Source organism: Hirundo rustica, chromosome W (genome assembly GCF_015227805.2).
Source record: "Hirundo rustica isolate bHirRus1 chromosome W, bHirRus1.pri.v3, whole genome shotgun sequence".
Taxonomy (NCBI): Eukaryota; Metazoa; Chordata; class Aves; order Passeriformes; family Hirundinidae; genus Hirundo; species Hirundo rustica.
This window is the reverse complement of record NC_053487.1, coordinates 6,585,840-6,608,142: the sequence shown is the minus strand read 5'-3', so window position 1 is coordinate 6,608,142 and position 22,303 is coordinate 6,585,840. Positions and strand designations below refer to the sequence as shown.

General features: G+C 44.4%; 1 pseudogene; it reads right to left on the bottom strand.

The window, feature by feature from the left end:
- Positions 1-7,375: 7,375 nt before the first annotated feature.
- Positions 7,376-22,303, bottom strand: part of LOC120764971 (choline/ethanolaminephosphotransferase 1-like) — a 110,385-nt pseudogene continuing 95,457 nt past the window's right edge.

Below are 22,303 nucleotides of genomic sequence, written 5' to 3'. Positions count from 1 at the left end.
CTTTATATTCTAGAATCCAATCAGTTATGTTCCGCTGCAGTACCCAACAGGGGCTGCAAATTCCTCTAGGAGGGGTTCCTCGCCTACAATGACTCCACCACCTGTCCCTGCAGATTTTACAAATATAACAAACAAAAGGATAACAATTGCACTCTGGGTCTCTACACCTTATCTTAACATCAGAGTTACAAATTAATCTTTCCTCCGTGTAGTGTGGTTCTGGTGCATATTCTACACGGTGTCCATTCATTGATGATCTCTCCTCTGGATCCGTAACTTCAGGTCTCCAGGATTGCTTGTTACCTGCCACTCAGGAGTCGGTTTGCTCACTGGCCCTTTAATTCTGCTAGCATGGGTCCCTCCCTTTTCTGCTGTTCTGACTGCAGTATCTGTAGTAAGCAATACAAGGTAAGGGCCCTCCCATTGTGGGGCCAAGGTTGCTTCTTTCCAGGACTTTATCATTACTCAATCTCCTGGTTGCACCTGGTGCAGTTTCAAATCTAGTGGGGGTCTCTGAGCTAACCTTCCCTTATTCTATAGATTTTCCCTATATTTCATTAGGCTGGTAATGTATACATTCATATTTTGATCCCTCAACTTTGGATGATCTTGCGGTTCCTCTATATTGTAGGGCATTCCATACAACATTTCAAATGGAGATATTCCCATATCCGATCTAGGTTGTGTCTGGATATTAGCAATGCTAATGGTAGGCATTTTACCTATGACAGTTTGGTCTCAATCACGAGTTTGGTCAATTGTTTTTTAATTTCTCCATTCATTCTTTCTACTCTTCCCGAACTTTGGGGGTGCCAGGGGGTGTGATAATCCCATTGTATTCCCATTATTGCCATGGTTTCCTTAATTATTTTGGATGTAAAGTGGGGGCCTCTGTCCGAGTCAATGGTTTCCGTGACCCCATATCTGGGAATAATCTGCTCTAATAGGGTCTTGATCACTGTTTGTGCCGTTGCTCTTGCCGTAGGGAATGCCTCTACATAATGGGTTAGGTGATCCACTATTACCAATAGATATTTATACCTCCCAGTCTTTGGTAACTCAGTAAAGTCTAGTTGGATGTTAGCAAATGGCCGGTATGCTGTAGGTCGTCCCCCCATTAAGGTTTTTCTTAAATTGGCCCTATTTACCTTTAGGCAGGTAACGCACCCCCTCACTACCTGCTTTGCCAAGTCATCTGCCCCAATACACATATGTTTGGTGGCGAATTGATCTACTAATGCTTGTGCCCCCCAATGTGTTTTGCTATGTATTCTCCTCATAATATCCATAGCTATGGATTTAGGCAGTACAGTTCTATTATCCTCTGGAAGTCGCCATTCCCCTTCTGGGTCTTCTCTCAACCCCATTCCTTTCATCTTTTCTTCTTCCTGCATAGTAAAACTATATATCTTTTGCAAATTCCCTCTGCTAGTCTCACGCTCTTTTCTTTCAGCCTTCGGATCTTTCTGGGGGGTAGATTGTGACGTCTGCAAAGCAGCCCTTCTTGCTTCCTGATCTGCTGCATTATTTCCCCTGCTTTTAAAATTCAATCCCTTTTGATGCCCTTTCAGGTGAACAACAGCAATTTTCCTAGGTCCCCTCAAGGCCTTCAGCAGTTTCCTGATTAGATCCTGGTGAACCAGGTTTTTTCCCTGGGAGTTTATCAACCCCCGTTCTTCCCATATTTTCCCAAAAGTGTGTATAATCCCATAGGCATATTTTGAGTCAGTATAGATGGTACCTGATTTATCCTTCAACAACTGCAATGCCCGCAGTACAGCATAAAGTTCACAGGCCTGCGCCGACCAAGATCCACTTAGAGGGCCTGATTCGATAACTGCAAGTCCTTCTCCCCCAACTATTGCATAGCCAGAGACCTTTTTTCCATTATTTACTCGCGATGAGCCATCTACAAACAACCTACCCCCCTCTGGGGAGATGGGGTACTGTTTAACCCTTATCGGTGTCTCTGGATCTTTAATGATTACCGAGAAGGGGGGTATATTCAACCTTCCTACACTATCAGGAGTGTACCATACTTCTGAGTTAATTTTTTCCTCATCCTCTACCCTCAAGGGACAGAGTTTTATTTTGATTTCCTCATTTATTACTTCTATATTAATACCCATTTCTATAATTAAGTCTCTCCCTAACAAATTATAATCTGCTTCTGGTACTAGTAGAAGGTTCCCTATTCCCATTTTGGACCTTGATTCCACCAGTACATTCTTAATAACAGGGACTTCAAAGGGCTCCCCCTTCGCCCCTACCACTTGAGCAGTTTCCTTTGATATCTTACATCCCTCCGGTAGTACCTGGACTGTCGATCGCTCAGCTCCAGTATCTACTAAAAACTCAAATTCCTGCTGCTGAGGACCTATTTTTAATTTTATCAAGGGCTCCTGATGTTTCCGTGTCCCCAGCAAATGAAGCCCCTGACTCCTTCAGTCCTCTTTGAAGACTCTCTCATCCCTCAGCTGCTTCCTGCAGTTTCTCCGAAAGTGTCCTTCATTCCCACAGTAGAAACATATGCCTCCATCCTTTTTCTCTACCCGGAGAACCCCTCCCCCATTTCTCTGGGCCACTTGACTTGTTTTGGGAGGGGCATCAATTCTCCTAGTCTCCCTTACTGCTGCCACCATCATTCTTACTTGTCTCTTGTGACTCTCTTCATCTCTTCTCACACATACCTTCTGTGCTTCCCTCAATAGCTCATCCAGGTCTCTATCTTGCCAATTATCTAATTTTTCTAACTTCTTTCTGATATCTTCCCACGATTTAGCCACAAATTGTGTTTTTAGTAGTGCTTGCTCTAACGGTGTCTCAGGATCTAAGCCCGAGTACATCTACAGGTTTGTTTTTTTTTTTTTTTTTTTTTTTTTCAAGCGTTCTAGCTAATCCATAGGTGTCTCCTCCTTTTTCTGTCTCTCATTAAATGCTTTGTTGATGTTCTGCCCCCTAGGCACCGCTTCCCAGATCCCCTGTACTATTATCCCCCTCAGATCCTGCATATTGATTCTGTGATCCTGCTGCTGATGATTCCAATTGGGATCCTGCAAAGGCCACTTGGTGTCTGCTAAAGGTCCTTGTGCATGTTGTGAATCTCATATCTGCATCCTCGCTCGTCTAATCATATTTCTTTCCTCGGCCGTGAAGAGAATATTCAATATGGCTTGCAACTCGCCCCAAGTATAACTACTGGGTCCCAAAAATTGGTCCAGTCTCTCAGCCACCCCCAAAGGATCTTCCAGGAGGCTCCCCATCTCCCTCTTAAATTCCCGAACATCCCCAGAACTCAAAGGTACTGAAACAAACCCTATCACTGGGTGAGGTCCCTGCCCCCCCCCCCCACAGGCATTTCTCTTAGGGGATATAGGTTATGCTGTCTAGCCCGACCTCGGGTTATGGGTCCCTGCACTTCCTCAGGGGGCTCGGGATTACTCCCTGCTTCCTGAGGCTCTATTGGAGGTGCATCCGGAATCTGGGGGTTCTGAGGGGGTATGTAAGGAGGTGGGATTAGTAAGGCTTCTTCCTCTTTACTCCTGTCTTTCTTTCGTCCTCCCTCTTTGAGGGGAAACAGGAGCACTTCACCCCCAGGTCTTGTAACCCATACATTAGCATATTCACTTTCTTCCTGACTAACAGGAATTTTAGTGTTTACCCACAAGTTGAGTTTTTGCCTCACCCAATCTTCTGATGATCCAAAAATAGGCTAAAAAATATTCCAGGAAATCTCCTTTCCACCCCATACTACCACACAATAATGGATCATTTTAGCTTTATCTTTACCCCCTGTGTTAGGGTAATGTTTCCAATTGTCTAATATGAACCCCAGTGGGCTATCTGTTTTATGGGAGTAGAGGGCCTGCTCTTCCCCTGTCCCATCTTCTGGAGTGCCCTCACACAAGTGTGGTGCAGAAATCACTCGCTTCCCCTTGTTCGTGACTCACACCCTCTCGGACAATGAGAACCGCACTACTGAGGGTCCACAATCGCTTGGAAAATCCGAGCTGCCGGTTTTCCTCTCACACACACACACACTCGCAGCACTCCAGGATACCTGACCCAGACCGAACGGAATCTTCCACACAGATACTCACGCGTCTTGCGTCTTCATCCGGACCTTTGTGCACAAAGTTTATAGGGTCTGCCGGCTTCCTTTGCCTAATGCTTTGAATTTAGGTTTGTCGGTCCAACCGAGACAGGAATCAGGTCTACCAGGGCCGCCGACTGATTGGCGGGGCGCCCCCCAGGCAGAACCAAAAATCCTATCTTGCAGGTGGATCCGAGTCACGGCACCAAATTGTAATAGACTATGAACACGAAGAAAAGTTCCAATAGGAATTTATTACATTACAGCAGGCAAAGCAAAGGCAAATACAGCGCTGGACGGCAGGGGAGTCTCGCTCCACCAACTGCCGTGCCTTGGCAGGTTTTTCAGTCTTGCTTTTATCTTGCTTCTTTCCTCCGATGATGTATGTGTGACGTGTTGCTAGGAGGGTCTCTTTCTGTCCCTCGGTGGTCGCAGAGATGAAGGCTGTAGTTGTAAGCTGGAATTCCTGAAACTTAAAGCTGATTAAGCAAGTAGAGAAGGAATGGGCAAGGGTCTGTTTGCCTATAAGCTTAGATAGTGACATAGTAACTTCCTGTTATCTTGAGTTATTTGATCTCCAGTGAACAAAAAATAGTTAATGTTTATCACAACTATCTTATCTGTTCTGGCCCGATGTTACCATTTCCAAAACTTCTCTGGAGGCAGCAATCAAGACATTGTTCGGCTATTCAACGGACCCCGGACCCCGGACACGGACATGAATATCTAATGAAGCTACCGTGAGGCACGAGCCTCACGGTTTCAGTCGGCCCTCAGCGAAAGACTGTATAAAAATCCGCAGTATGGAGACCCAATTTGTGAACTGAGAGGGTAACAGGCTGGCATAGTCAGTTACCGTGTTCATCCAGTGCCGAAATCCCGGGATTCGACGCTGTCCCTTTTAACTGTGGCTACCGGAGACCGTGTTTGAGTCTCAAAATAAAATTCTAAATTTTGATTCACTGAATTGGCTTATCGTCTTTATTACAGGGGCCAACTGAAATACGCTCCCTCTAGCCACCCCTCTGGCTCTAGCTAGCTCAGTTGTTCGGGGATTTTAGGGAAATATATTTCATAGAGACAGAATAAAGATTTCAAAAGAGTGGCTCTCACCCCAGCTTCAGTCCAAGCTTTATTCTCAAAGTGATGTTCCAGGAGAGCGAGGAGAGAGAGAGCGAACAGGAAGAGACGGGGGTTTATCTAGTTTTTGGGCCAAGGAAAGATATTGGCCCTGAGCCAATAGGGTCAGGAGTAGTAAGATAGGGAAGACGGGTTAAACTACATGGCACAGGCTTCAGGGGGACTCTGAGGGGAAAAACCATTCCTCAGAGGAACACAACAGGCTCCCATGTGGGCTGGCTGGGACTCCATTCCATGTGTGGTCCCCACATATCAAAATGTTCCTGGTGGAAGGTGTCGCGCTGGTTTGCCAGTCAAACTACATTTGGAATAGAGTTGTTTGTGTACACTGCTTCTAGATAGTCAAGCTGAATTTATTGCAGCCCATTTCTGGCTATGTATATTTAGACTCTGCTCTGTGGGGGGCTCAAAGGACACCCAACCTCCCTCACTTCTATTCATAGAGCTGGCATTCATACATTCAAGGAGGTCTAATTCTTCAGGTGGTGAAGTAAGCGTATCATCAAGTTGCTCTATAATTTTTACACTGCCAGCCTCCATCAGCCTGGGTGACTGTGAAATCTGATGTCCACACCACAGTAAAATTCAGCAATATCTTATTTTTCACATAACTTTTAAATTCGTGAGGGCTCCAAAGGGGTGTTCCTATTAAACAAGTTCTGAATGGGTCTTGGGGATTGGCCAGGCTAAGGTAAATAGAATCCTGTCCAGTCATTTTGGCAAATGTCACCCATACAATAGTTTTCTTAGAAAATTGATGAGCTAATTGAGAAGATCTTGCAACACTTGTTGACACCATGAGCAAAAGGCATGCAACACGCAAGAATGTCTTACCATGCGGACCTGACATATCTCTCTCTTAATGGCCCACACTGTCTGCGCAAATCTCCAATCTGCTACTCCACCAAAATCGTCAGGAACAGGGTTAGGTATTCTCAACACTACCTGTGCTGCTTGATAAAAAGCACCAAGGGTACCACTGTAGCAATGGTCACACAAACCACCCTCACGCCAAAGCTTTGGTGTCTCTCTCTCAAATTGTGCACCACAAACTCCACAGCTCACTTGTATAACTATTACTTCCTGACACAGAGGACACTCTTTTTCTTGCCACTCATGCAAGTCCTGGGAAAGTTCCAACAATCCCAAGGGGCCTTGGCGATCAAAAATGCATGCTACAACCCAGTCTGGGTCGGGAGGGCGTTGTTCACCAGCGGCCTCAGTCACCACCTGTCTCAGCAAGGACTTGATGATCCGTGTTCTTCTTCCTTCTTTTCCTTCCTTGCTGGTCGAGTCCATTTACTCGGTATCCATTGTGGCCCAGATGCAAAGCTCAAAGGCTTGGGTGCAGCTGTTGTCGAATTTGCCTCAGAGGTGTCCTGATTGATGACCAGCAGGTTTCAGAGTGACAGATTCCAGGGCCCTTGGAGGTCTGTCAGTCTGGGACGAATTTGAGATCAGCTGCTCTGGCCAGAAGTGTTCCTCTTATCTTCTCTGGAGCTGACCATCTGGCTTTTTATCTTCAGAGGGCTTGTGGTGTTCACTGAGTGCAGAAGGCTTACTGTGACCCTGTTCAGCATGAAACTGCTTTGGCAGCAATGCACAAGTAAAAACCACCCCAGCTTGGCTCTTACTTGGCAGCTGCTGCAGCCACACAACTTAGTAAGATATCTTTGGGTTTTCACCAGCTTAAGTCTTTAGTAAATAAATTCCAAGTGGACACTAAACAAGTATTTCACTAAGACATGATGAAATGTTAAAATTAAAAGCAAGTCAGATTGCAGCTGTAATTATACTACATTAGAAACTCCAGTTCATGGGGTTCTATTCACTATATAGAGAGTAATTTAAAATTAAGGTAATTACAAAGACAGAGCATTTGTCTCCTGCATGCTTTTCCAGGCTTGGAATCAACAGAGTTGACTACATGGAAAGTTGACTAGGGTGAACTCAGAATTCACTCTCTCAGGCAGGAGACTAGTTATGAAGTGTTACTGATAACAAAGAAGAAAAGTTATACAACATAGATTATTATAAATTACTTTGTTCTCATCTGCTTTTAGCATTTGTCTCTTACAAGTCTTCATCCATTCCTGTAGAAACCTAACTTCTTTTTCCATTCCCCTGTGGCAGCTCCCATCCCTAGTGATGGTTTGAGGGCATGGGGCAGCCCTTGATGTGAAACATGTGGATGTGCAGGTGGGCAGCAATTCTGGCTGCACACGCTGACACAGTATCGGAGCAGGTTAAACAGGGACAGGATCAGGGCAATCCAGAGGACAATATACTTATCAATAAAGCTGTTAAAACACTGGTCAAGGAACAGCAATGCTGGGCCTATGAATGCTGTGTCATATAAATACATCTCACTTTTGGTCATGTGGGCAACCACCAGTTGATTTGTGATCTTGGCACACACAAAGCCAAAAGTCAGGATGTAGAGGCAGAGATGCCTCTCAGTGAGCTGCACAGCAGATTTCTTGTAGATCATTGCAGCCAAGGCAATCACGGAGCCAATATGAAGAAAAGGTGAGAGGACACTTGTTCCTGCTAAAGTGGATCCATTTTTGCCAACTCCACTCATGAAGATCATACCAAAGTAGTTTGCACAGGAGACTATGGTTCCTGCCACAGTACAAAGGGCTGGAAGTATTTTCACCTGAATGTTCAGTCTTGGAATCAGAGATTGCTAAAAAGGTGGTCCTCCAATCACTGCAAGTAAATTCATTATTATTATGAAGATTTGTATTTCAGTCACATCAATCATGCAGAAGAGCAGCGTTCTTGAGATGTATGTCTGTCAGTGCATGCAGTAAAACATGAATGTCACAGCAAAACAACAGAAGAACATCCAATCAGGGTTGGTGTCCAGCTGCACAGCAATACAAATTTCTAAAACCACAAAGACTGTGGACAATGAATCACAGCCATGATTAAAAAGCTCTCTTAACAGAGTGCTGCTATTTGTCCTTCTTGCTTGTTTCCCATCTGTAGCATTCAGGGACTGATAGATGAAAAGCCACAGGTACAAGCAATGAATGTCCAGGAAGGTGCCTGCTCTGAAGCTGTTGAGCAGTAACATACTAGTAAGAGAGCTGTAAATATATTTAACAGTTCAACGATGGTGGTCAGACTGGGGGCAATCCAGGCTGGAGAACTGATATCTGCAGCATGAATCCAATCTAATATTGTTTGAGCACTTTTCAAATTTCAAGCCATGCTCCTTTACTGTATTTTTTTTTTTTTGCCGGCTGCAAAATTTTCCATTCATGCTGCTCATACACAGGATTGCCATCTCTGAACACAACAGGACACGCTACAGGACATGCCATGTGTCCTGCGGGTTCCCACTGTCCTTCTAGTATAGCATCACGTGTAATTCTGGACCACCGAGTCACAGGGGGGGCAGGCGAAGGTGTTGCCTGGGGACTGCTTTCTGCAGTTTGTTCTAGCAATTGTTGCATTGGAGTTAACTGGGAGCTAAACGATGTTGGCTCCTCCTGATTTTTAGCATTTATTGTAGATAGTTCTTGGGCTTTTTCCAGCAGCAGCTTAGCTGTTGCTTGCGCTCGCTCATTCAGGCGCTGCATCACTGCCTGAATTTGATCAGTCAGTTCTTTTAAACCAATCGTGGGTTCTGCCGGGGGTTCTGCTGGAGGAAGCACCACTCCATTATCGGGGTCCTCCTCTAATTTGTCCCACAATGGAACATTGTCGGGGAAAGGTGGTCGACAGCAGGGGTCACCGATTCCCCTCTCTTGGTCGACCGGTGTCTCTTCGGGCACAGCCGAGAAAGAGGGGAGCACTAGGCGCATGCATTGTGGGAGCGGCGGCGCTGGGAGCGGCGGCGGAGTGGCCCCGACCCATGGTGGCGGCGGCGCGGTGGTGCAGTGCAGACTCCCGGGGGCCACTTCCTCCTCGTCCTGCCTGTTGCTGCGGGGTGGCAGGAGTGGCGGCACTCAGGCGACAGGGACAGTCCGCGGGCCGGGAGCGGCGAGCCGGGAGTCAGCCAGCGACGGTGCCGGAGCACTGGAGGCGGCAGGAGGGCATGGCAGGGGCCCCATGGCGTCTCCCCGACTTCACAGCGTTGGGGGGTTGTTAAATGTTAATCAGCTTTTGCAGTACTTTTTCTGCTACTGTTTATCCTCTCTCAGAGAGTATAATAATAAATAATTTCAATGCGGCAGCGAATTCGCATTCCATGCTTGCCGTTGTCAACGGGGCAGGGAAGTGAGTACTCAGAGCCTTCCACCTTTTTTCAAGAAAACTGCCCCCTGTTCCCCTTACCAGCTCAGCCTCGCACTCTATTTGCAAGTAAGACATTAATTTTGAGGAACTAAGGAATTTTTTAGGAAAGTTAAGATAATAAGTTGCTGAATTAGCTGAAGTAGATAGGTAATCTTTGTTCGCAGTTAACAGAAGCCGGATCTTAGATAAGCTACCCCGGATCTTGTAACTCATTTCTTGTCAGGTTTATGTTTATGTAGTTGTCCTTGTAATGAAAAACAAAATGTGGTAAATAGGACATAAGATAGCTGCAGATTTCCTGCTTAAAGGACCCATTGAACACAGGAAACTGTAAGTTCTACCAAGGAATCATTTGTCATGAATGCATTGAAGAGGTAGAAAGGTCAGGACGAGGAAGGCTCATCTTACTTCCTCATTTTGGGTGACCCCTCCCCAGAAGAGACCCCCGACTCATTTTAAGAAACAAAGTACGCATGCTTAATAGCCTTTTTGTCAATTAGCATATGAAGCGAGGAATGGGAGGTGACAGGGGTATGAATATGCATTTGTATTTTGGATATTCAACACTTTTGTAAATAAAAGACTTTGTAATTACCTGTGAATTTCGCAGTGCGAATTAGGGAAATATCCCGCGTGCTGCCCGGCCGTAATAAACATACACTTTCTAACTTTAAACTGTTAGAGAGTTTTTGTCCGTCACAGTTGGGTATCGATACTAGATCAATACCCATATTTCTTTAATAAATCATTTTGGCGAGCCAGCCAGGAGACTGCTCTCTCTGGCCGTGGGGCCAGCGGGGTCCAGGACCCCTCTGGGCGCCCACCCGGAATTTTCTGGGAAGAGGGCTCCTGCGGTCCCACTGACCACCCGGGGAAAGACCAGAACCTGCTGGAACTACGGACAAAAGGTATGTTTATATTTGAAAATAGGTACCTTGGTATAGGCGGTTGGTAAGACACTGAGAGACGTCTCGTGCACAACATACGCCTCTTGGGTTTGTTTGTAAAAGTTGTGACAGCTCTGCGGAGCTTGGTATCAGTGGTTTGGTAGTCCGTGTCCCGTAGTGGGGACAGCGGCAACCTGTCTTTGTTGTGTCATCTTGCAGTTTAAAGATGACTTGGTAGTCCGTGTCCAGTGATGGGGCAGCGGCGGCAGTGAAATAACCGGTGTTGTTGTTGTGTATTAGGAGCAGCGGTGGCTCCGGTTACAGTTTGTGGTTCAAAGGTACCTTGACAATCCGTAATCCGTGTGGCGAGCCCGTGCTGGGACGCGAAAGGTCCCGTTGTGGGTCGCGGAAAATCCCGATTGCGGCCCCGAGTGCACGGAGTGTGTGTGGTGTGAACGGATCCGTGTTCTGTGGTCTCGTGGTTTTGTGTGTTTGTGTCTTCAGGTGTGGAAGAATTATTGGTGCACCGTATGTATCGTGGTCTGTGGGAGTTTGTGTAAGCGTTTTGATTTGTGTGATTTTGGGGTGTGTTAGTAACCTGTGTAAATGGTTTTAGGAGTTTTGCAAGCTTGAAGTTGTAAAAACCTTTTGAATTCCCTGCCTGATCAGTGGAGGGATCCCTCTGTTTCCAAGAGCGGAAGGATTTAAAGTGTTTGTATTGTATCCAGATTGTGTGCTGTAGGGGAATTAGACTGTGTGTGAGCTTGAACAGTGTGTGCTTTTGGCAACAAAATTTTGCTTACGTTTTGTTAGGTGAAAAAAGCATTTGTGTAAGTTTAAATTGTTTGTTTTTGAACTAAAAGGAGCAAGCGGCGTAAGGAGGTTTGAAACCTGAGCCAGCCCCAGGAATTGGGAGGGGGTGATTTGTTTCCCTGGTAACTGCGGGGGAATCCAGGCTCTGCAGCCTCGGGCCGCGTCTCTAAACTCCCTGTAAAACCCTAAGAAGTTCTTTTGGCGAGTGAGTGTTTTAGTTAAAGGGAAAAAGGTTTTGCTTGTTTGTGAGGCTTGCAGTTGCTAGAGTGTGTGGCAATATTCTAAAGTCCTGGTGGCGTAGTCCTTAACCACAGAGTGGAGAGGCAGCGTGGGATCAGGGTTACCCCCCCACCTCCTTCTCACGGAGGGATTTGTGTGTGGTGTCCCGGCCGAAATCCGTAGGATTTTTCGGCGGGACCTTGTTGAAACTTCTAGTGGAGTGTGTTTGGGGTCGTGAGGGACCCCTGGCTATTTTCTTTGTGAACCTAAAACGGTTGGTGTTTGGAGTTGGATCTCTCTAAGAAAAGGCTTTGATTGTGTGCAGAAAGCAGAGAGCCCATGTTATAAATAAAATCGACCAGATTCGATTTATCAGAAATTTAGAATTTTATTGTGAGACAAAATATCAGTCTCAGAAAGCCACAATTAAAAGGACAGCGTCGAGCCCGGGATCGCCGCTGGGTGAACACGGATAACAGACTCTGCCAGTCTGTTACCCCCCCCAAGTTCACAACTTCGGTCTCCAGCCGCCCCTTTTTATACACTGGATCGTGGAGTGAAGTCCGGGATTCTGACGGTCTTCCCTCCGAGGCGTCTTCATTAATCATGCAAGTCCCGGTATCGGGAGTTTGAATGGACCGGTAGGGTGGAACAATGCAGCTGATGGTTGGGCCCGGGTGTGTCGTGGATATGTTAATTTTCAACGGAGACGAGTAGAGATATCCATCTGAAGTGATTATCTCGGTCTCCGGACTTGTATCTCCGTTTTCCGTTGTCTTTTGTATCCTTTCAGGGATTCCCGGCAGCGATAGTTTCTAGGCCCCCTTTCTGGTAATTCCAATCCTACTTTCCTCGTGTCCCTCCCGTGCTTCCCGAGTTGAGGAAATTCTTTTATTTTGGTTTTTCCATTTTACTTTTACCCATATTAGTTTGAACAAATCTTTAACACTCATATTTATACAGTGAACATTTACCCTTTATAATTTGATAACACGAATTAACTTTAGCACATATATCACAGCCCAGAACTTATGCCCAGAGTTAGCAGAAATAGCCGAGAAATTTTTGGTGCTGAGAAGCGCAATTGAAGTAGTCTACTTTGTGTTTTGTAACATCTCGGACCAAAAGGGATTCTAAACATGGGGGCAAATGAGCGCAAAGAGATTCCCAGAGGAAGCCCTTTAGGGTGTATCTTAACACACTGGAAAGAACTGGTGGGCTGTGGTGGTACCAAAACTAAGAGAGAGCTTGCTGTGCTTTGTACACAATGGTGGCCATTATATAAACTTGATGAAGGTGTGAAGTGGCCAATAAACGGTACACTGGACTATGAGACATTATTACAATTGATGCTTTTCCTTCGGCATGAACAAAAGTGGCAAGAAGTAGCTTATGCTGATATGATTTTCACTCTCAGGAATCATCCCGAGTGGCAAAGGGATTGTGGAATGAGGTCACCATCTGATCCTTTAGTATTAGCCCTTGAAAAGGATAATAAAGCTACTAAAGGGAAGCCCAAACAGTGTTGTAGTACCTGCTCAATAAATCAGAGGTGCACCCATCCTGACAAAGTATACCAAGCAGAGGCTTTGGAACAAGAGACAGAAGACATACTTAAGCCAGCCCCTAGGAGGCAGGAAAGGAGGAGGGTGGTGGGGGACGCAAATTCAGAACCATCATTGACTCCAACCCCCCTCACTTCATCTTTAGCTTCATCTTCCTTTGGGAGGACAGCAATTGAGGTAGGGGGTTCTCCACCCACTCCTAAACCCCGGGATCCACCACTGCCCAGTAGTGACAGTGAGTGGGATGAACCTGAACCCCTCCCACCAGGTCCTAAGATTCCCTCACAAGGACCTATAGCATCAAGGACCCGAAAACAAACCAGAGTTGTCGTACAAGCACCTCTAAGACAAGCAATAACCTCTGATGGGGAAACAAAACTGATTAAGGTTCCCTTTTCCTCAATTGATTTAGAAATTTGGGAAAGGATTGCTAAGGGCTATCGAAGTGATCCTATAGGGGTCGCTAAGAAAATGAAGTTTATGGTTAAGCAGCATTCACCTGATTGGGCAGATCTGCAACTGCTACTTGATGCCTTAACAGAAACTGAGAAACAATTAGTTTTGAAAGTAGCTGGGGATCTGGCTGAAGATGATTGTAGGACAACACAGGAGGATGTTAAAGATGTATTTCCCCTTCAAGACCCAGGCTGGGATCCTAATGATGATGAGGAGTTAGGACGGTTAAAGAGATACCAAGAACTGATAGTAAAAGGGCTAGAAAGAGCAATCCCCAAAACCATAAACTGGTCAGCCTTATATGCTATCAAACAGGGCCCCTCTCAAACACCTTCTGAATTTCTAGATCACCTGCGAGACGCAATGCACCGACACACCACCCTGGATCCTGGATCTGATGAAGGAACGCAGCAATTAATAAATTTATTTTTAGGACAATCCACAGGAGATATCAGGCGGAAACTCCAGAAGATCCGGGGCCCAAACAGCCGGAATTTAGAAACTTTATTAGATGAGGCCTGGAGAGTTTTTAGTAACCGGGAAGAAGGGTATAAACAAGGGATGAAGAAACTAGCAGCAGTAGCAAAAGAAGCAGCAAAAGGTGAGGTACCCGATAAGGCTGTTGAGGCAGTATTGATTCCAGATGGAAAAGTTTCTATTGAAGGTAAGCCAGTGTACAATAAGAAAGATAAGAAACTTATCAAGGTAGAAAAGGCAAGTTATAATCAGGAGGGATGGGCTGTAACAGAAGAAGGGAAACTTGTAGTACCCTCCTATTTGTTGTGGTCATTAGTACAGAGGGAACATGAGAAAACACACTGGGGAATAGATGCCTTTTATAACCATTTGAAAGAAAGAATCATGGCCAGGAAATTGCAGGGCACAGTGATACAAGTAACTCGTCAGTGTAGTCTTTGCCTCCGAACTAACCCTAAAAATACCCCAAAGCCTAAAGTGGGACAAATTGGGAAAGGTTGTGGACCTGGGCAACAATGGCAAATTGATTTTACAGAACTGCCCAGGAAGGGAGGGTATCGTTACCTATTGGTGTTAACTGATACCTTTTCAGGATGGCCAGAAGCCTTTCCTGCCAGGACAGCTAAGGCCCAAGAGGTGACCAAAGCGCTGTTGCAAGAACTAATACCACGATTTGGAGTTCCAGCCACCATATCCTCAGATAGGGGACCACACTTTATTTAGAAAATTGTGCAGCAAATAAGTCACCACCTGGGAATAGACTGGGAATTGCACACCCCATACCACCCTCAATCTAGTGGCCAGGTGGAAAAGATGAACCATTTGATTAAACAACAAATTGTGAGATTGGGGCAAGAAGCAAATTTGCCCTGGCCTCAGGCTCTCCCATTGGCCTTGTTGCGAATTTGGACAAAACCAAGAGCAAAAGAGAAACTAAGCCCTTTTGAAATATTGTATGGAAGGCCACATGCAGTTCAAGAGGGAACAGCATCCATTCAAGTAGGGGAAGAAACCCTACATGGATATATGGTGGCCCTAAATAAACAACTTAGAGAAATTGAGAAATATGAGGCTGGAACTTAAAACAGAGAATTAGATGGGCCAGTACATGATGTACAACCTGGAGATTATGTGTGTTAAGTCTTTTGCAGAAAAAATCTTAGAACCACAGTGGGAAGGACCATTCCAGGTGCTCCTCACTACCTTCACTGCAATCAAGATCAAAGAACAGAAGGCCTGGATCCATCACTCCCGAGTGAAGAAAGCCCCAGAAGGAATTTGGAAAGCCACACCAGGCGATAACGAACTGAAGCTGAACCTCACTCGGTACAACGAATAAATGGACTAAGAGTTATTTTGGACATTATGTGGAAAGTTGTAACTATTGTAGTAATTACCTTAACCATAACAGGAGTCAATGCAATACCACAAAGGTATAATGTGACTGGGATATACCAGTGCCAAGGAAGAGCCTATGATCCTTACTCTCGTAAGGCTTTAAACAAGATACTAAAAGTCACAAATGCAAGCTAGTGGGAGGGAAGAAAACTATACACGATGCCTCAGTGGACTTAATACACCCAATAGTCCCCTTAGGATTAAACCATGAGGGAACTGTATTGTACCCTTCTGAACACAGAATGTGGGCACGAGAAATTAAAGGAAAGTGGCAAACTATTAATCTAGAGCCCTGTCCTAGGGTAACTTTATGATGCCTGTATCCCCAATCGTCTGTTCTGTTTGTGCTGTATATTGAGTCCTGTGCCTTTAAGACTGGTTCTAAGAGCAAGGAGAAGCGCGGAGTTTGTTTTGAGAAAACTGCCCGACTCCTCCACATTCTTCTGCGGACAGCGTGTTCGGCGGAGGCTTGGAGAGACGCCAGGACAGAGATTTTTTTTGCTTTTAGTTAGTTTCAGCTAGCTAGGGCAGAGAAGTTCCCTGGACTGTTTTTTTTTTTTCCTTTTTCTTGGAACTGTTTAAACATGCCCTGGACTGAAAACCCAGGGGAGCACTGGGGGCTGCACCTGCGGCCCACCGGGGCCTGGACCTCGGCATTTTCCAGCAGCGCCGGAGAGACTGGGACTGAGGAGACGCTGAGAGAGAGCTGAGCTCCACCCACGGCAAGGACTTTCTCAATTTGCCATCTCACTTCAGAAGGAGAGGTTTTATTGTTTCATATTATTCATTCTTTATACTTGTATGCACTTCATTTGTTTAGTAAAATAGTTTTTTCCACTTTTCTCCAAAGAGGGTTTTGGGTTTTTTTTTTTTCCGGACCGGTTGGAGGGAGGGGCCACGTGGGTTTGCTTCCTTGGAGGGATCCTATACAGGGGTTTTCTCCCAAATTTGTCCCAAACCAGGACAAGCCCTGTACTGTGAGGAGACAATTAGGATACATATGTGAAGGGACATTAGAGGGTGACAAGGACACTTGTTTAGACACAGACCAAAGTATTTGTCACTTTGAAACACATCCAGGCAAACAGACAACTTCACTTGTGTATATAGGACAAGGTTGTGTCTGTCTTAGGACAGCATGCCCCATCATAAGGATAGACAACCAAATCGTGAATGAGACTCAATTCAATTTGTGTGTTTGCAATTTTGTTAGAATTAAGGGATGTGATTTTTCCTATCGAGTACCCGTAATATCACATCAATATATAAAGGCCAACCTAGCCACTGTGCAGAAGATACTGCCTGTGCCCATAGGAATGAATTTGACTTTAGTTGCTCAATTGCTGAAAAGAAATTAGAGATGAAGGGAAAAAGACATTAGTTACCATACACCATGATACAGAGACCATCAAAGGGGTTTTTAAAAGGCTTGAGGAACATTTGTCTCATCATTGGTGGGATGTGCTTTTTGGGCGGTCACCAACAGCAACCGGAATATTGAATACCTTAATCCACCCTATAGTTGTGTTGCTTATTTTGGTCAGCATAAGTTTAGTGTTATCCATTGTAATACTTGTTTGGAATTGGAGGATGCTACGACGAGTGGCAGCTTTAACATCACTGTCAAAGGCGTATGGCTTGGTCTTGAGAGACACTAGCTGTACAGCTTGGATAGATGAGGAAGACTCTGTCTACTGAGTAAAAGAATTTACTCATTTTAAAGAAGAAGTGGGGAATGAGACGTTAATTTTGAGGAACTAAGGATTTTTTTAGGAAAGTTAAGATAATAAGTTGCTGAATTAGCTGAAGTAGATAGGTAATCTTTGTTCGCAGTTAACAGAAGCCGGATCTTAGATAAGCTACCCCGGATCTTGTAACTCATTTCTTGTCAGGTTTATGTTTATGTAGTTGTCCTTGTAATGAAAAACAAAATGTGGTAAATAGGACATAAGATAGCTGCAGATTTCCTGCTTAAAGGACCCATTGAACACAGGAAACTGTAAGTTCTACCAAGGAATCATTTGTCATGAATGCATTGAAGAGGTAGAAAGGTCAGGACGAGGAAGACTCATCTTACTTCCTCATTTTGGGTGACCCCTCCCCAGAAGAGACCCCCGACTCATTTTAAGAAACAAAGTACGCATGCTTAATAGCCTTTTTGTCAATTAGCATATGAAGCGAGGAATGGGAGGTGACAGGGGTATGAATATGCATTTGTATTTTGGATATTCAACACTTTTGTAAATAAAAGACTTTGTAATTACCTGTGAATTTCGCAGTGCGAATTAGGGAAATATCCCGCGTGCTGCCCGGCCGTAATAAACATACACTTTCTAACTTTAAACTGTTAGAGAGTTTTTGTCCGTCACAGTTGGGTATCGATACTAGATCAATACCCATATTTCTTTAATAAATCACAAGGACGGCGAGCTTCTGCCTCAATGCTGATGCATCTCTTGGCAGATCAGCGTCTGACTGCTATTTTCCGGAGGGTCTCACCTCAATGCAGCTGCATCTGTCAGCGAGTTCAGCGTCCCACCGCAAATTTTCTCCTACAGGTCGTCACCCCAAGGTCCGAAGTTCGGGGGCCAATTGAAGGTGATTTTTGTAAAGAAAGAAAAACAAAATGAAAACAAAAACACGGGGAACAGCCAGAGTCAAACACCTTCTTCACAGAAGTAGTGGTGAATGCTCAGTTTATTGAGGGTACACAGGGTTCTTTTATACATATATCATTCTTGTGCACAAGCTGTTCACACGGCATTTTACTACTCGCTATTGGCTAGTGTTATCTGCATAAGCATTCCTTTGCAGTTACCTGTTTACACTTTGTTGAGGGAAAAAGCTGGTTCTCAGGCTCAGTGTCCTGGTTCTCAGGCTCATCGTCCTTGACAGTGCTAAAACAACAGAACTTTCCCAGCATTGTCAGGCCTCTCTGTGTCTGTCTCCAAAAATCCTGCTACAAATAGTAATAAAAATGGTTATAAAAATAGAATTAGAGTAATAAAAAATTGAACAATTAGGGTTAGGACAATGCGAGACAATAAAAACAAAGTAACAGACGTCTGGGTGCCTTCCCGAGCAAAAGGCACCGAAGAAGGACCCCGTTAACAAGGGATTATCTCTTAAAAGCAATAGCGTGTTGAATGGTCATACATTTCATACATGATGCATAAATTCCATGCAAACAAAGAATTCTCTCTGGTTAGTGTCACTTTTTTTCCCTTAATCTCTATGGCATCTTCGGGGCTGAGCAAGGGAGGAGAAGTTGGTCTCTTCTGATAAGGAAGTCATAAATTCTTTTTCTCTGAAAGATTTACGTTTTCCTGTGGCTGGTATATAAAAACTACATTTTAACTACAAAACTACATTTACCATATTATCAATATATTAATACAACATTACTAATCAATACAACATAATACATATAGTAAATATCTTGTGTAGAGCCATATAATATGCACTTTTCACAGTGATGAACCAAAATCTGCCCAGGTCCTGCTCCCCATCTGCACGCACTCTCCGAGTGCCAGGGATAGAGCCTGGTCGCAACCTACAGCCCTACCGGTATCCCACCAATGACCTCAGAGCCGCGGAACGCTGATCGCTTATGTGTACACTGACTCTAGCACTGAACGGGAGCCTTTTGACCCTGCCCAAAACAGATCCAGAATTATTCCCTTTGGATATGCATAACAATTGGTTACGGATAAAAAAAAAAAGCCCTTAAGGACAGAGACTTTGCCTTTATTTTGCTAAGCAATACCTATTCAAGTTTCACTGAAATGGCCAGCCTTTACAGGGAAGCATCTCAGCGCAGGACAGCAACGAGTGCAGGCACAAATCCTACAGCCAACACAGTAGCTGACACAGCAACCAGGAGCAATTTTCAGCTTCCAACCGGCCCAGCCCCCACCCACCAGACTGTCACGGACCTATGTGCAGCCACCCCAGGAAGTGTAGAATTGGACATTTTAACCAATAACACAGTAATGTTGACAGATTGCTCAGTTTTTTGTCTTCCCACAGGAATTTACGGACCTTTGCTCCTTGGTTACCATGCCTTGCTTATCGGTAACAGGACTTTGTTTTGCCAGGGGTCATTGACTGACACCGTGTGGGAGATAAAGATCATGGCTTGGACCCCCCCCTCCCCCCAGCCACCCTGTGTGGTCCGGGCCGGGAACAATATCGCCCAACTCATACCTTTCCCGGTAGCCCCCCTATCTACACCCCCGGTAGCTAAACAGAGAGGAGGTGGGTTTGGGGCCTCACAGGGGTCCCACAGATTTTCTGGACACAACGTATTATATCTCAGAGTCCCACATGCAATGCAAAGTGACGTTGATAGGTAGAGACCTAATTTTAACAGGTCTCATTGATACTGGTACAGACTTGATTGTTATCTCAAAAAACAGATGGCCTAGTGATCAGCCAGTTAACAACTGTGCCTCAGGTACTCTTGGGCAAGGGTGGGAATAGTCAAAGCCTCCAGAGCCAACACTTAGTGCAAATTACTACAGTCAAGCCTTTTGTGCTGTCTGTCCCTCTGGTTTTGTGGGGGTGGGATCTCTTGACACAGTGGGGGTTTTAGAACTCAGTCAAATTTTGCATAGGGGTCATTAAAGGGTGCGACTTTAAAACTAACCTAGAAAGCAGAGAAACCAGTTTGGTGGATCCATGTCTCTTAAGTTCTTAATAGGAAAGGGGCAACCGGTGATGACACCCCTGCTGAGAAGACTGCAGAAAGCCCTTTTATGTTTTCAATTTTTTGAATTGTTCTTTGATGGACCCTGTTATAGATACATATTATAAAATTGGCTTTTCGCAAATATTAAAATGAATGCTATATGTATAATGTGGGAAGGTTTTGCTGTATTAATATAGCTTCTTTTATTTTCTGCTATTAACAGAGCTTAGTGATGTGATGAATGTATATATTTTTTTAGGTTGTAGCACAATATTAAAATAGAAACTATGTGATGTAAGATGCTTTTTGTTACTAACCCAGAAGAATAAGAAAGGTAATCAGGAAATTCCCCACATTCTTGGATTATCTGGATGAAGATAACAAGGGCAGATCCCAAAGCTCCAATGGAAGACTTTATTGAACCTCTGTTATCAGTATCTTATCCAGATGAAGACCAGAGCTCCAGGAAAGCAATTTATTGAACCTATGCTACCAGACAGAATGGAGCTACTCCAAGATGGATCTACAAGATAAAATGGTTGGGGGGAGTTGAAACTGAACAGAGAAATTCAAACTCAAGAGAAATGTTTGAATAATGCATTAGGGTCTTTTGAATATGTAACAACCTGGTACATTTAAAGAAGTGTTTTCTGAGTTAGGGTGTGCTTTCCAGCTGCATGCCAGGCACCCGGCCGTTAACTATTTTTGCTTGTCTGTCTCCTAATTGTCTCTCTCTTTTTTTTTTTTTTTTTTTTTTACTTTTATTAAACTTATAAATTTTACTAAGAAAACGAACTTCGTTTTTCACAACCCTAAACAAATAGTTACAGCCTTTGAGTGAGAACTTAATGCAGGACTGCTTCTCTCCTCTTGTTTAGTTGGTCATCAATCCTGGGTTGAATGCAAATGTGTTGAATGTGAGATACTGTGGTACTATGCATTTCATAAAAGACGAGGTATTTGCTGTCAATGTGATCCATCAGGACACAGCAGAAATAATGCACAATTTCAACAATTAATGTGTGGGTATAAGTTTAGTCTACCTGAACAAATAGAAATTACTCCAGAGCCATGGCTTACTGCTACTGAGAATAAGGATAAATTATGATTTCCTGAATATCATTGTGGCTCGTCTCTCTCACGGAGCTCTCCGGCTCCGTTCTCACTCTGGCTAGCTCGAAGTTAGAAGGAGTTTCCTCAGGGTCCCAAAAGCCAGGAGGCGGCCGAGAACCTTTCCCTTAGCAGAGAGAGTGAGACCCTGTTGTAATACATGATATAAATAAATTAGTGCTAAAACTAAAGTAATCTCATCTGAAAAAAGGAAACCAGCATAAATACTCGTCTGGGAGATGCATATTCCACAAGATTTTCATCCAGCAAGATTACATCAAAACCAGCATAAATATTCATCTGGGAGATGTGTATTTCAGGGGATTTTTACCAGAACCAGCATGAATATTTGTCTGGGAGATGTGTATTTCAAGGGGGTTGAAACCAGCATGAATATTTGTCTAGGAGATAGATGTGTATTTCAGGGGATCTTTACCGGAACCAGCATAAATATTTGTCTAGAAGGATTGCATTCCAAAGAGACTTTACGATAAAGAGAGAGACATGTCCCAACATGTAAGAGAAGACAAGACCACCAAAAAGAAGGGACCCCTCAAAAAAGGCCTAAGAGCATATAAAAGTAACTGTGATATTCACATTTCATGAAACACGGTGGAGTGATGCCAGAGAGCCCTCCCCTGTCTCACCCGGTACTGTTTGCCTGGCACAGTACCGAACTGATTTTTACTTGTTGCTTTTTACGATTGCATTTTTACTATATGTGATATGTAATATAAAGTTAATTCGCGTTTGGTTTGAATTAAACTTTGTAAAATATAAAATGTACTTGGGATTTAAGAAACGGAATGTGAGGGGGACACAAAGGATTGAGAAACGAGGAGTTTCTGCCAGGAAACCGTCAGAACACTCGTTTACTCAGTGAATAGAAGGAGTAACCAGATAAGACGTATCCCCCCCGGAGATGAACCTGCTAACGACACAGCGATCAACACCAGATGGGTATCTTATCTGCTCCAGCCGAGTTCTACATCTCTAAACCCCACTCCGGAGAAAGCAATCAAGACATTGTTCCACCCCAGGAAATCTATTCAACTGACCGGAGACATGGACATGAATATCTGATGAAGCAGAAGGGACACAAGGAGTGAAGCAACTCCTCATCCTTAGCAAAAAACTGTATAAAAATCAGCAGCTCGGGACACACTTCGTGAACAGGGGAGATTCGGAGCGGTAGAGTCCGTTTCTG